The following is a 13813-nucleotide window of genomic DNA, read 5'->3' as shown; positions in this document are numbered from 1 at the left end:
GCTCACTGGCACAAGCCGAAATCTGACTCCCCCTTGATTCTTCCCATTTGTGCCTCATAATAATCCGACCATAACCAATTAACATCATCGTTGTACAGATGCGCTCTAAGCTCCTCCAATGAACACTCGTTTTCTAGAAGATGTCGCGCATCTAGGGGAAGTGGACAGACCACTGCGCGCAGACCTACAAACTCCTGTCACCGGCTTGACAACGTAGACACACTTAAAACACATTGTGGATGAAAATAATTGCATGTAGAGTCGTCGCTTTCGGATATCAGTGCGGTCTGACATGGGGACGAACAACAGCACACGACGTTCTCCTTCGAGTCGGATGAGAATGACAAGTGGACGTGAGGCTAACCAGCATTAGCCGGCTAGCTACCTAGCATCAAGCTACCATAACGCGCATTCAACATAGTGGACTATACTGAGCGGCTTTGCTTAAATGCAGCCGAGTGACATTTTATTATTACCGGGTTTCACCCCATATCACCACTCGCCCATATGCCCTTCACAACGGTGATGTTGTCATACTTGGCATTCAGAATACACCTGCTGAACCCCTAGCGTTGTCAACTTGTCATGAGATTCGGTTCCAATGTATTGTCATCATACAGCACAAGTACAGTACAACCAGAATACGTTTGGTATCCAACCAGAGTGCAAATGTAACAAGTCAAGTTGTTTTATTTAGCTATTACATTACAGTGAAATGCTTGGTTCTTTCACTGCCCAACTCAGTCCAACCTAGACCAGCCCAACCCAGCATCTTTCACTGCCTAGTTCAGCCCAACCCAGTCCAGAATAGTTCCCTCTTTCATGTTAATATGTGATATCCTAATATTTTGAAGAGTAGAGACAGTGTGATTAATACATGTTGTATGCTAATATTGTGAAGAGTAGAGACTGTTATTAATGTTTTATGCTAATAAATATTTTAAAGAGTAGAGACACGGTGTGATTTTTACTATGATTGAAAATCAATTTAGACGAAGACATACAAAGAAGTAATTATCACAATTAGCGATTTTTTTTGGCTGGTAAAAAATCAGTTTGTCTGGTAAAAAAAATCAGATACTCGCCAGTTGGCTGGTAAGCCAAAAAGTTAGTTTCCTCCCCTGGCCTGATCTCTGCCAACGATGAGAGGGCCTACCTGGAAGAGGTAGAGAATCTGTCGCAGTGTGTTGTGAAGGGCCAGATTAAACCGAATATATATTTATTTATATATATATATTTAATTGTATTTGTATATTCTCTAATATTCCCTGATATCCCTTGTATATTCCTTGTACAATATGCATTGAATATCCATTCTAGCCTACTGAACATCCCATAATAGTCTCCATTCTACTATTGGTCGAGACCTTGGTGCCAGGCTGCCATACCCCTCAGACCCAGTTCAAACGTACCGCTCGACATGTACGAACAAGTCCTAGTTCCGCGTAGGAATTTGGCTACCGCACCACTAATGGGACTATTTGTTCATAGTGCGTATATATACTGCGCTACTAAAGTAGGACTTTCTTTTCAGTCCAGTTTCTTACCCTCCAATAGAGTCACAGACGTAAAGCCTCCCCGCGATGCCACGTGTGGGAGTAAGGCCAAGTTCGGCCTACCATCGGTATTGAGACATCGTGTATATTAATATTTGAATAGTCATATTTGGCACTATATCGTCGAGTTGGACGTAGTCTATTAAGCTAATAATAGTCTGTTAATATATAGTGCTTCGTGCGGTGAGAATACTACCGTAGTCAGTACCCCATCGTTTCGGGCAGAGAACTGGCTGCTTACCCAGGGTGGTTGACCCTATGTGAAGCTGCACCCGAGGAGCCCCAGAGCCGACGAGCGAGTGGACCTGTATACCGGATTATTCTACCGACGACAGCCCGCCTTCCCAGGCACGGATTATGCTTTGGATACTTTGATTATTCTATGGATAAAGACCCCCGACACTACCGTGTGTTGGAACCCCCCCCCCTGGAGAGGACGCAAGGTGAGGAGACGCTCTGCAAGACGAGGTCTCTCCACATCTCTCCCCCGTGGACCGGAGAGAGCCGGCCCACAAAGAGTCCACCTGCTTTCATCTGTGGTCCAAGGATCGCCGGCGCATTGAACGGCACTACAGTGGGTTCACCTGGGATACCCTTGGCCGGACGAGGCAGCTGGATTCTACCCCCCCCCCCCCTCCTACTCCTGTCGGCTTACAAGCGACCGGATTAACCCCCTCTAGTGTATCCAGCCTATAATCATTAAAGTATCATTGCTGTTATTCCTTAACTATTCCAGGTCGTATATTTACCGCCTGCGCCTTCAGAGATTGGACATTATCTATTGATATACCGACGAATACTCCTTGCCATAAAAGTGCATACTATTTCAATTCATAAATGTAATTAAGTGATTAAGTGCTTATTCTACACACCATCGCTGTGTAGGAAATAAAGACCTGTTTCTAATTCGTACATTTGTGTTGGATCCGTTTCATCTACGTGAGAGTGTTCATGATAATATATTTATGCCGTGTACTGGGTGGCCGAATATTAAGTACAAAGGTAGTGGTAGTAAGTATCATATCTAGTAATACAGTCAGGGAATTGTACCCCTCAGTTACAATTGGTCCTTCGAGCCGGAGGGTAATTAGTGTAATATTAATATAGTGTTATTAATATTGAAATGGCCTATGATGAACACTCCACGAAACGATCCTCCTAACCAACGCCCGCAGCGCGGCTCCCTCAGTACTTAGAGGCTTACGCTGTCAGTCAACAACCTAGTCTTCTACTAACAGTAAACGCGGTAAAACTAGAAAGTAAAAGTATGTCTAACCCCAACGCCCAGACTACCCCGACCATAGAGGCCCCTACGGGCTCTAATGTAACTGACCAAGTTCACGGTGGGGACCAGTGGGAACCAGACATGACTTCACACCCCGCCAGTACTGAAGAAGTAGTCCCCGATGAGTCCCAGGAGGTCCGGTACAGCCCAGGCTATACTCCCGCGGAGCTGCGCTACAGACCCCCGACTCTATACACGGGTGAGCACGACGCACGACCCGCACCGAGGAACAGCACCTGGACAAGCGGGCCATGGTACACTGCCGGTACCAGCCCATACCAAGGAGCGGGAGGAGACTCGCCTAGGAGGCCTCTCCCCCAACGCTCGCCGATGTATCCACAGTCAGCGTCATACATTGGCACGCCTATGGTACCCGACTTCACCCAAGAGAACCGGGCCCAGTATACAGAACTCTGCATGTGTCTGGAGACCATGTTGGTGGATGTATTGGATGAACGCCACAAATACGCCATCCTACTGCAGCACTTAAAGGTGCCCCGCGCACATAATATAGCGCTCGCCTACGCGACTTCCACCACCCCATACACAGCAGCGCTGGTAGCATTGGACCAGAGGTATGGGCGCATATGGGATTACGTGATCCAGGAGATCCGACACATCGACCGCTTACCCCCAGCAATAGACAATCGAGCACTGGACGACCTGTCCATCAGAGTGCAGTCCCTGGTAGGGATGTTGGGAGCGCAAAGAGAGAAGGGGAAGTATGAACTTTACGCCAACTCAAATGTGGAAAGGATTCTGGAGAAGCTGCCGCCCGCTCGTCAGGAGCGCTTTAGGCGGCAGAGGGACCACAGAGACCCGAATGGCCCCGAACCGAACCTCCTCGATCTAGCAGACTTCCTGGCGAGAGAAGTCAGCAGCCTACGGCTAGATACATTCGGACGGAGCACCCCTGGCTCCAGAGAAGGAACCAGACGACTAAATGATGGAAGAAGATCGGTGACTGTGATGCACCAATCGGAGTCAGTACCGAGCAGCAGGAGCCACAGTACCCCCTCCAGAACGGAGAAGTGGAAGATAGTGTGCCCCTACTGTGAGAAAGAACACTGGCTAGCGCAATGTGACTCCTTCCCCAAGCTGAACGCGGAGGAAGCAGGTCAATGGATAAAGTCCAACAAGCGCTGTTTTCGCTGTGCGCGCTCACACATGGCAGCCGAATGCCGCTTAAAGAAAAGGTGCACCAAGTGCGATGGAGCCCATCTGGACATACTTCACGACAGTAACAGACGGCGCCCTTCACCTGCACCATCCAGCCGCAAAGCGAGCGTCATGTACATCGATCCCGCCAGCAGCAGTGGAGCCCGAGTACTCCTAAAAGTAGTGCGTGTGACACTAAGCTACCAGAACAAAGTCCTGGACACTTACGCCGTCCTCGATGACGGGTCAGAGAAGACCCTGCTGCTCGCCTCCGCTGCGGCCCAGCTAGGGCTGCGGGGAAGCGAAACCCAAATGACAATTCGGACAATAAGACGAGATTTGAAGACGATAAAGGGCGAGAATGTCTCATTCTCTATCGCAGCAAGCGGCCAGCCTGAGCGACGGTACCAGATTGCAGACGCTTTCACCAGCCAAGAAATAGGACTGTCGCGGTACACATACCCCGTCGCCAAGCTGATGGAGAAATATGCACATCTGCGCAAGTTACCGATCCCGCTCATAGACAATGCTATGCCGACCCTGTTGATAGGCTCCGACCATGCAGACCTCATTGTCCCGATAGACCGGGTTCATACCGGACCCCGAGGCTGTCCTGCAGCAGTCGAGACCCGTTTGGGATGGACTCTCCAAGGCCCGCTCGCCAAATCTCTCAACCGAAGTACAGCCACTAGATGTCTCCACTCCCGAGTCACAGAGGGAGAAACCGCACTCCTGCAACACGTAGAGCGGCTATGGAGCTTGGAACAAATGCCCTTTAAGAATGGAAAGAAAGACATTCGCTCTAAAGATGACATTTACGCCATTCACCTCCTCGAGACAGGGACCAAGAGAGTCCCGGTCAACGGCGTGTTGAGATACGCCACGCCACTCCTGCGGCGAGAAGGAATGCCTACTTTCCACGCCAAGACAGACGCCATAGAACGGTACCTGCTGAACACGGAGCGGCGCTTAGCCAAGAACCCCGCCCAAGAGAGTGTATACCGCGCTGAGATTGAGAAGCTCATCACAGCGGGACACGTCACAAAGATGGACATTAAAGAGGCTGACCAGACCACTGAATCGTGGTACGTGCCCCACCACAAGGTCCATCACAACGGTAAAGACCGCATAGTATTTAACTGCAGCTACCAGATCGGATCCCAAAATCTGAATAAAGAGTTACTGCCCGGTCCCACACTCGGCCCCTCCCTACTCGGCGTTCTACTCCGCTTCCGCCAGGAAAAGGTGGCCATCAGCGGGGACATTAAAGGAATGTTCCTGCAGGTGAGATTAGTAGAGGCGGACAAGCCCCTGTTACGGTTCCTATGGAGAGAGAAGCCAGGAGATGAGCACCCAGCCATCTACCAATGGGAAGTCCTCCCCTTCGGAACGACGTGCAGCCCCTGCTGTGCGACATTTGCACTACAGAAACATGTAGCAGAGGACCCAGCAGCGGACGAAGAGGTCCGACACAGCGTAAAGAACAGCTTCTACGTAGACAACTGTCTACAAAGCCTTTCAACCCAGGAAGAAGCCGAGGCTCTCCTGATTAAACTCCGCGCCTCATTGATCAAAGGCGGCTTTGATCTCAGGCAGTGGGCCAGCAGCGATCCGCAAGTCCTGCGCAGCCTCTCCTCCGAGGACAAGGCAGCCAGCAGCGAGACCTGGATGGCTACAATCCCGGGAGAAGCCCAGGAGATGACCCTGGGATTGGTGTGGCGATTCAAAACAGATTCGCTTCACTACAGACACAAGCCCCTGACTGCGGAGCAGGGAGGGCCGGCGGCGGCGCCGACCACCAGACGGAGTGTGTACACAACACTCGCCCGACAATATGACCCGCTAGGATGTATTCTACCGTACACCACCAGGGCAAAAATGATTGTACGAGCATTGTGGGACAAGGACCAGGGCTGGGACGACCCCATTCCCGCGCACCTTGCATCCACCTGGAGAGAGTGGGAGATGGAGCTCCACTCACTCCCAGGCGTTAATATGCGCCGAAGCTACTTCCCACCCACGGTGAGGCCAGAGACATGTAAAATGGACTTACACGTCTTCAGTGACGCCTCAGAGGTCGCATACGGATCAGTAGCCTACTTGCGGGCCCAAGACCAGGGGGGAGAGATCTACACAGCATTTGTCCTCGCCCGCTCGAGAATAGCCCCACGCAAGCAACAATCGATCCCACGTCTAGAGCTCTGCGCAGCCCTAGCCGGAGCGCACCTAGCCACGCTCATCCAACGTGAGCTCACCATACCGGTGTCTAGAACAATCCTGTGGTCAGATTCCACGACGGTACTCGCCTGGATCAAATCGGACTCATGCAAGTACAAAGTCTTCGTGGGAGTCAGAGTCACCGAGATTCAAGACTTAACCGAAGAGTTAACCGGAGAAACAGAGTGGCGCTACGTTGATACAAAACAGAACCCAGCTGACGTCATCACCCGGGGGATGCCCCTGGATGACCTCACCCGTCGCAATGTCTACAGTGACGGCCCCGCATTCCTAAGACTCCCGGAAGGACAGTGGCCCATGCCTATCCCGAGGGAAGCAAGTCCAGAGGAGGTGGAAATTAAGAAGTCTGTGTTCTGTGGATTGAGCACCGTAGCCTCCACCGACCCTAGCATAGACGATTGCACGTCCATAGAGAGTGCACAACAAAGAACATTCCTGCGGTACCACCCGGAGTGCAAGTCCCCCGCTGATATGTCAGCAGCTAACTACGAGGAAGCAGAATTGCTTCTACTGCAGCGAGCCCAGAGAGACTCGTTCCCCGATGAATTGGCCTGTCTACAGGGAGGAAAGCCCGTCCCATCCGACAGCAGATTAATTCACCTGGCCCCCGAGAGCGACGCTCACACCCTCATCAGAGTGGGTGGTCGCCTACGCAGAGCCCCCAATCTACCGGATGACATTAAATACCCGATCGTATTGAACAGTCGACACAAGGTCACAGAGCTGATTATAAAGAAATACGATGAGGATGTACATCACGCAGGAGCAGAAACATTCCTCACGGAGATTGAGGGAGTACTTAACTCGAAGCCCCTCGGATATGTCTCCAGTGATGTGGCGGATATCGACCCAGTTACCCCCAACACACTCCTGATGGGGCGGCTAGATCCCACATTACCCCAGACAATGTACCGGCCTGAAGAAGCGAACGGCCGACGAATGTGGAGGTACAGCCAAGTATTAGCCGACAAGTTTTGGAACAGTTTCCTACTGCACTACCTACCGTCTCTACAGACCCGCCAGAAGTGGGTAAAGGAGAGAGACAATTTGACAGAAGGAACAGTCGTCATGATTATTGATCAATCACTGCCCAGAGCTATGTGGCCGGCCGGCCGCGTAAGCAAAGTGATCACCGGTGCCGACGGCAAGGTCCGAGCAGCTGAAGTGCTCGTCCAGGGTCGCACTTACACCCGTCCCGTGGCAAGGCTCATAGAACTGCCTCGACTCCCAGACACAATCGATGATGACCATGACCCTACAACCCTATGACTTTGTGAAGTTGACTGACCCCTACAGCAAACCCTTATGTGTAAATAGACAACGCGATTAATCTGTCTCCGTTTAACTGATTAGGTCTGGGACCTATTCAGGGGGTGGCTGTTGTGAAGGGCCAGATTAAACCGAATATATATATTTATTTATATATATATATTTAATTGTATTTGTATATTCTCTAATATTCCCTGATATCCCTTGTATATTCCTTGTACAATATGCATTGAATATCCATTCTAGCCTACTGAACATCCCATAATAGTCTCCATTCTACTATTGGTCGAGACCTTGGTGCCAGGCTGCCATACCCCTCAGACCCAGTTCAAACGTACCGCTCGACATGTACGAACAAGTCCTAGTTCCGCGTAGGAATTTGGCTACCGCACCACTAATGGGACTATTTGTTCATAGTGCGTATATATACTGCGCTACTAAAGTAGGACTTTCTTTTCAGTCCAGTTTCTTACCCTCCAATAGAGTCACAGACGTAAAGCCTCCCCGCGATGCCACGTGTGGGAGTAAGGCCAAGTTCGGCCTACCATCGGTATTGAGACATCGTGTATATTAATATTTGAATAGTCATATTTGGCACTATATCGTCGAGTTGGACGTAGTCTATTAAGCTAATAATAGTCTGTTAATATATAGTGCTTCGTGCGGTGAGAATACTACCGTAGTCAGTACCCCATCGTTTCGGGCAGAGAACTGGCTGCTTACCCAGGGTGGTTGACCCTATGTGAAGCTGCACCCGAGGAGCCCCAGAGCCGACGAGCGAGTGGACCTGTATACCGGATTATTCTACCGACGACAGCCCGCCTTCCCAGGCACGGATTATGCTTTGGATACTTTGATTATTCTATGGATAAAGACCCCCGACACTACCGTGTGTTGGAACCCCCCCCCCTGGAGAGGACGCAAGGTGAGGAGACGCTCTGCAAGACGAGGTCTCTCCACATCTCTCCCCCGTGGACCGGAGAGAGCCGGCCCACAAAGAGTCCACCTGCTTTCATCTGTGGTCCAAGGATCGCCGGCGCATTGAACGGCACTACAGTGGGTTCACCTGGGATACCCTTGGCCGGACGAGGCAGCTGGATTCTACCCCCCCCCCCCTCCTACTCCTGTCGGCTTACAAGCGACCGGATTAACCCCCTCTAGTGTATCCAGCCTATAATCATTAAAGTATCATTGCTGTTATTCCTTAACTATTCCAGGTCGTATATTTACCGCCTGCGCCTTCAGAGATTGGACATTATCTATTGATATACCGACGAATACTCCTTGCCATAAAAGTGCATACTATTTCAATTCATAAATGTAATTAAGTGATTAAGTGCTTATTCTACACACCATCGCTGTGTAGGAAATAAAGACCTGTTTCTAATTCGTACATTTGTGTTGGATCCATTTCATCTACGTGAGTTCAAGTTCAAGTTCAAGTTCTTTAATAGTTGTCATACAGAAGTACAGAATACTTTCATACAAAATGCTTCTTACTGTTACGCTCCAGAGACTGTGCTAGACAAGATAGTATCAAATAACATAATAACATAATATAGCATGAATTTAGAAGAAGAGAATGAGGTCACAGTGTTCGGTATAGACATATGTACAATGTTCTGAGTTACCATATAATATACAATACACAATACTATGCAGTGTACTAATGTACAGTACTATCTAGTGCAAAGCAGAAATGGGATGAGGTACAATTTTAGGTACAATTTACAGTAAGGTGTACGAGTTGTAGTGCAATCCTTCATCCATAAATATAAAGTGTGGGGAGTGGGTGCTACAGTGTGTTTGTTTAAAGTGGGTGTGTGCTATAAAGTGTGTGGAGTGGGTGCTACAGTGTGTTTGTTTAAAGTGAGTGTGTGCGTGTGGATGTGTGTGCTATGTGCGTTTGGTGGTTGTTGTTGTGTAGTGTTCATTCATTGTTCGTTTAGCAGCCTGATGGCCTGGGGATAGAAGCTACTTCTGAGTCTTTCTGTGCTCGCCTTGAGACTCCGGTATCGCTTGCCTGACCGCAGCAGTTCAAAGAGGCAGTTGTTCGGGTGACTGGAGTCTTTAATGATTCTCTTAGCCTTGCCCTTGCAACGCTTGTAGTAAATGTTCTGGAGGGTGGGGAGCCCCCCTCCAATTGTGCGTTCGGCTGCACGTGTCACTCTTTGTAGTCTGCTTCGGTCTTTTGCAGTGCTATTCCCAAACCAGGAGGTGATGTTGCCGGTCAAGATGCTCTCTATTGTACATGAGTAGAAGTTCTTAAGGATCTTCTGGCTGACTTGGAACTTCCTTAGGCGCCTGAGGAAGTAGAGGCGTTGTCGTGCCTTCTTCACCACACTGTTAATGTGTGTGGTCCATGTCAAGTCCTCGGATATGTAGGCTCCGAGGTACTTGAAGCTGTTGACTCTCTCAACCGGTGCCCCGTCGATGCTGAGGGGGCTGTAGTCCTTGACCCCCGACCTCCTGAAGTCCACAATCATCTCCTTTGTTTTGCTGACGTTCAGGGAGAGGCTGTTTTCCTGGCACCATCCCGCCAGGACCTTGACCTCTTCCAGGTAGGCCCTCTCGTCGTTGGCAGAGATCAGGCCCACCACCACTGTGTCGTCAGCAAATTTGACGATTGTATTGCTACTCCGCTGAGCCACACAGTCGTGTGTGTACAGGGAGTAGAGGAGGGGACTCAGAACACAGCCCTGGGGGGCCCCTATGTTGAGGGTGATGGATGAGGAGGTGCAGTTGCCTGCTCTCACCACCTGGGGTCTGCCAGTCAGGAAGTCCAAGACCCACTGGCAGAGGTCATAGCCCAAGCCCAGGTCCCTGAGCTTGGCTATGAGTATGGAGGGGACTATGGTATTGAATGCCGAGCTGTAGTCGATGAATAGCATTCTCACATAGTTCCCCTGCCTCTTGTCCAGGTGTGATGCTGCTGTGTGCAGCACATGGGATATGGCGTCCTCCGTGGACCTGTTGGGGCGGTATGCAAATTGCAGGGGGTCCATGTTGATGGGGAGGGAGGAGCAGATGTAGCCCTTTACTAGCTTCTCGAAGCACTTCATGGCTATGGAGGTGAGAGCTACAGGGCGGTAGTCGTTGAGGCAAGCAGGCTTGGATTTTTTGGGTACAGGGATAATAGTGGACTTCTTCAGGCAGGTGGGGATGACAGCCTGTTCTAAGGACAGGTTAAATATGTCAGTGAATACTGGGGCCAGTTGGTCGGCACAGACTTTTAGGACGCGGCCGGGGATGCCGTCTGGACCTGCTGCCTTCCTGATATTCACTTTTTTAAAGGTCCGCCTCACCTCATGCTCTGTTACCCTGAACACTGCGCCTCCATCAGCAGCCGACCCCCCCCCCCCCATTGCCGAGGCTTGTGAGCTGGTGTTGTTATTACCAGCATCAAACCTCGCATAGAAGGTATTGAGGTCATTTGCTAAGGAGATGTCACTGTTCAGTTTGAGGGAGGCGCCTTTGTAGTCTGTCATCGTTTTGAGCCCCTGCCACATAGCTCTAGAGTCAGCTTGTTCAAACTGGAGTTCAATTTTATCCCTGTAGCGTCGTTTGGCCTCTGACACAGTCCTCCTTACGTTGTATCGCGCCACCTTGTGGTCATTCATGTTGCCTGCCTCTAGGCCGTCGTTGTATGCTTTGGTGCGCTCTCTCAGAGCTTCACGGACGGATTTGTCTACCCAGGGTTTTTGATTTGGGTAAACTTTCATTTTGGTAGTGGGGATTGTTTCTTTCACCCTAGTACAAACATAGTCCAGCACTGTCTCCGTGTAGGCATTAATGTTATCTGTGTCGCGGAACACATTCCAGTCTGTGTTGTGAAACACTGACCGGATCGTATCCTCTGACGTCACATCCCATTTCTGCACCTCTCGCGAGACTACGGGAGTACTTTTAATTCTCTGTCTATACTTTGGTGAAAGAAAAATTGATGCGTGATCTGACTTACCGAAGCCACTATCAGAATGAGCCTTGTAGCCACCTTTAAATTGCGTGTAACAGTGATCTAGGATGTTACCGCCTCTGGTGTTGCAAGTCACATGCTGATAGAAGTCGGGCAATACCTTTCTCAGATTGGCGCTATTGAAATCTCCCAGTACTAAAATGGCGGCGTTAACGTTAGCCACTTGTATTCTATTTACCTCGTCGTGTAGTCTGGAGAGCGCAACCTTGTTGCTGGCTTGCGGTGGAATATACACTCCGATCAGGACGATCGCCGTTAACTCCCTCGGGAGGAAGAAAGGACGACACTTGATGGTTATATATTCCAGTTCTGGGGAGCAGTGGTTGGATAATTCCTTCACGTTCGTTGGATCACTCCAATTTTTGTTAAACATGAAGGCAATACCTCCTCCACGTTGTTTACCGGACTCTGATGACCTATCTTTGCGATGGATAAAGAAGTGATCCGCTGGTTGAATCGCGTGATCTGGAACCTCCGGTGTGTGCCATGTTTCGGTGAAGCAAAGGACATTGCAGTCCCTAACGTCTCTTTGATATTGAATCCTTGCTCGGATGTCATCCAGTTTATTGTCTATTGATTGTACATTGGCTAGCAATATACTGGGCAGTGGTGTGCGGTGGCGTCTGGATCTCAGCCTGTTTCGGATCCCAGCCCTCTTTCCTCGTCGTCTTTTCCTGGGCTCTGGGAACAAAGGGTCTGGTCCTAGTCTCCGGAGAATTTCTTCAGGCCATTGATGTGGTTCGGAAAGCTGATCCAGCGAGTAATCCAGTTGGTAAGTTTCCCGTAATCCAATGTCTATGAGTGACTGACGGTCATATACATTAAATGCACCAACAGTTGGTACGCACAAAACTCTAAAAACTATAAATATTAACAAAAGTAAACACAGTCTCGACGGAGCGAACAGAGAGGCAGCCGATCGGAGCGGCGCCATCATACACATACTGACTGACTGACACTGAGAGTGTTCATGATAATATATTTATGCCGTGTACTGGGTGGCCGAATATTAAGTACAAGAGATGATTGTGGACTTCAGGAGGTCGGGGGTCAGGGACTACAGCCCCCTCAGCATCGACGGGGCACCGGTTGAGAGAGTGAACAGTTTCAAGTACCTCGGAATCCACATATCCGAGGACTTGACATGGACCACACACATTGACAGTGTTGTGAAGAAGGCACGGCAACGCCTCTACTTCCTCAGGCGCCTAAGGAAGTTCCAAGTCAGTCAGAAGATCCTTAAGAACTTCTACTCATGCACAATAGAGAGCATACTGACTGGCAATATCACCTCCTGGTTTGGGAATAGCACAGCACAAGACCGTAGCAGACTACAGAGAGTGGCCCGTTCGCGTGAATATTAAAGGCAACCAACTTGTGTTCGGCTTTTCTCTGATTGGCCGCGCCCCCACGCGCAGGCAAGCGGCAGTCGTCCCACGTCCCAAATGAAATCCAAGGAGCAAGCGAGCGGCAGCGCGGGCAACCAACTTGTGTACCAACGCACTTGAGTTGGGCTGCTGTACCAACGCACTTGTGTTGGGCTGCAAATGCGCTGAACTAGAAAGCGTAACGTTATTATGTTTCGCGTTTTATTATGTTTCGCGTTTTTAACAACCAACTACCAGATTCACTCGTGTATAAACAAAGCCCATACAGTTATGAAATGCGCTGAACTAGAAAGCGTAACGTTATTATGTTTCGCGTTTTTAACAACCAACTACCAGATTCACTCGTGTATAAACAAAGCCCATACAGTTATGAAATGCGCTGAACTAGAAAGCGTAACGTTATTATGTTTCACGTTTTTAACAACCAACTACCAGATTCACTTGTGTATAAACAAAGCCCATACAGTTATGAAATGCGCTGAACTAGAAAGCGTAACGTTATTATGTTTCGCGTTTTTAACAACCAACTACCAGATTCACTTGTGTATAAACAAAGCCCATACAGTTATGAAATGCGCTGAACTAGAAAGCGTAACGTTATTATGTTTCGCGTTCCATTGATTAACGCCATTACCTGCTGTGCTGTAGGAAGCAGAGGTACAGTAAGTTACAGTAGGTGTAGGTTACATGTTTAATCAAAGCCCATACAATTTTTTAGATGAATGATTGTGGATATAATATAGAAAACACATCATTATGATATTGTCAGATGGTGCAAAATACAATGGTGAGTGAGAAATATATCTCCAGTGATAAAACCCAGTGCTCTATGTCTCTATCTATTGTCAGATGGCGCAAAATACAATGGTGAGTGAGAAATATATCTCCAGTAATAAAACCCAGTGCTCTATGTCTCTATGATACACAGCGTGGATGGGCTTTC

Source organism: Notolepis coatsorum (genome assembly GCF_963971535.1).
Source record: "Notolepis coatsorum genome assembly, chromosome: 11".
NCBI classification, from domain to species: Eukaryota; Metazoa; Chordata; class Actinopteri; order Aulopiformes; family Paralepididae; genus Notolepis; species Notolepis coatsorum.
This window is presented reverse-complemented; position numbering follows the sequence as displayed.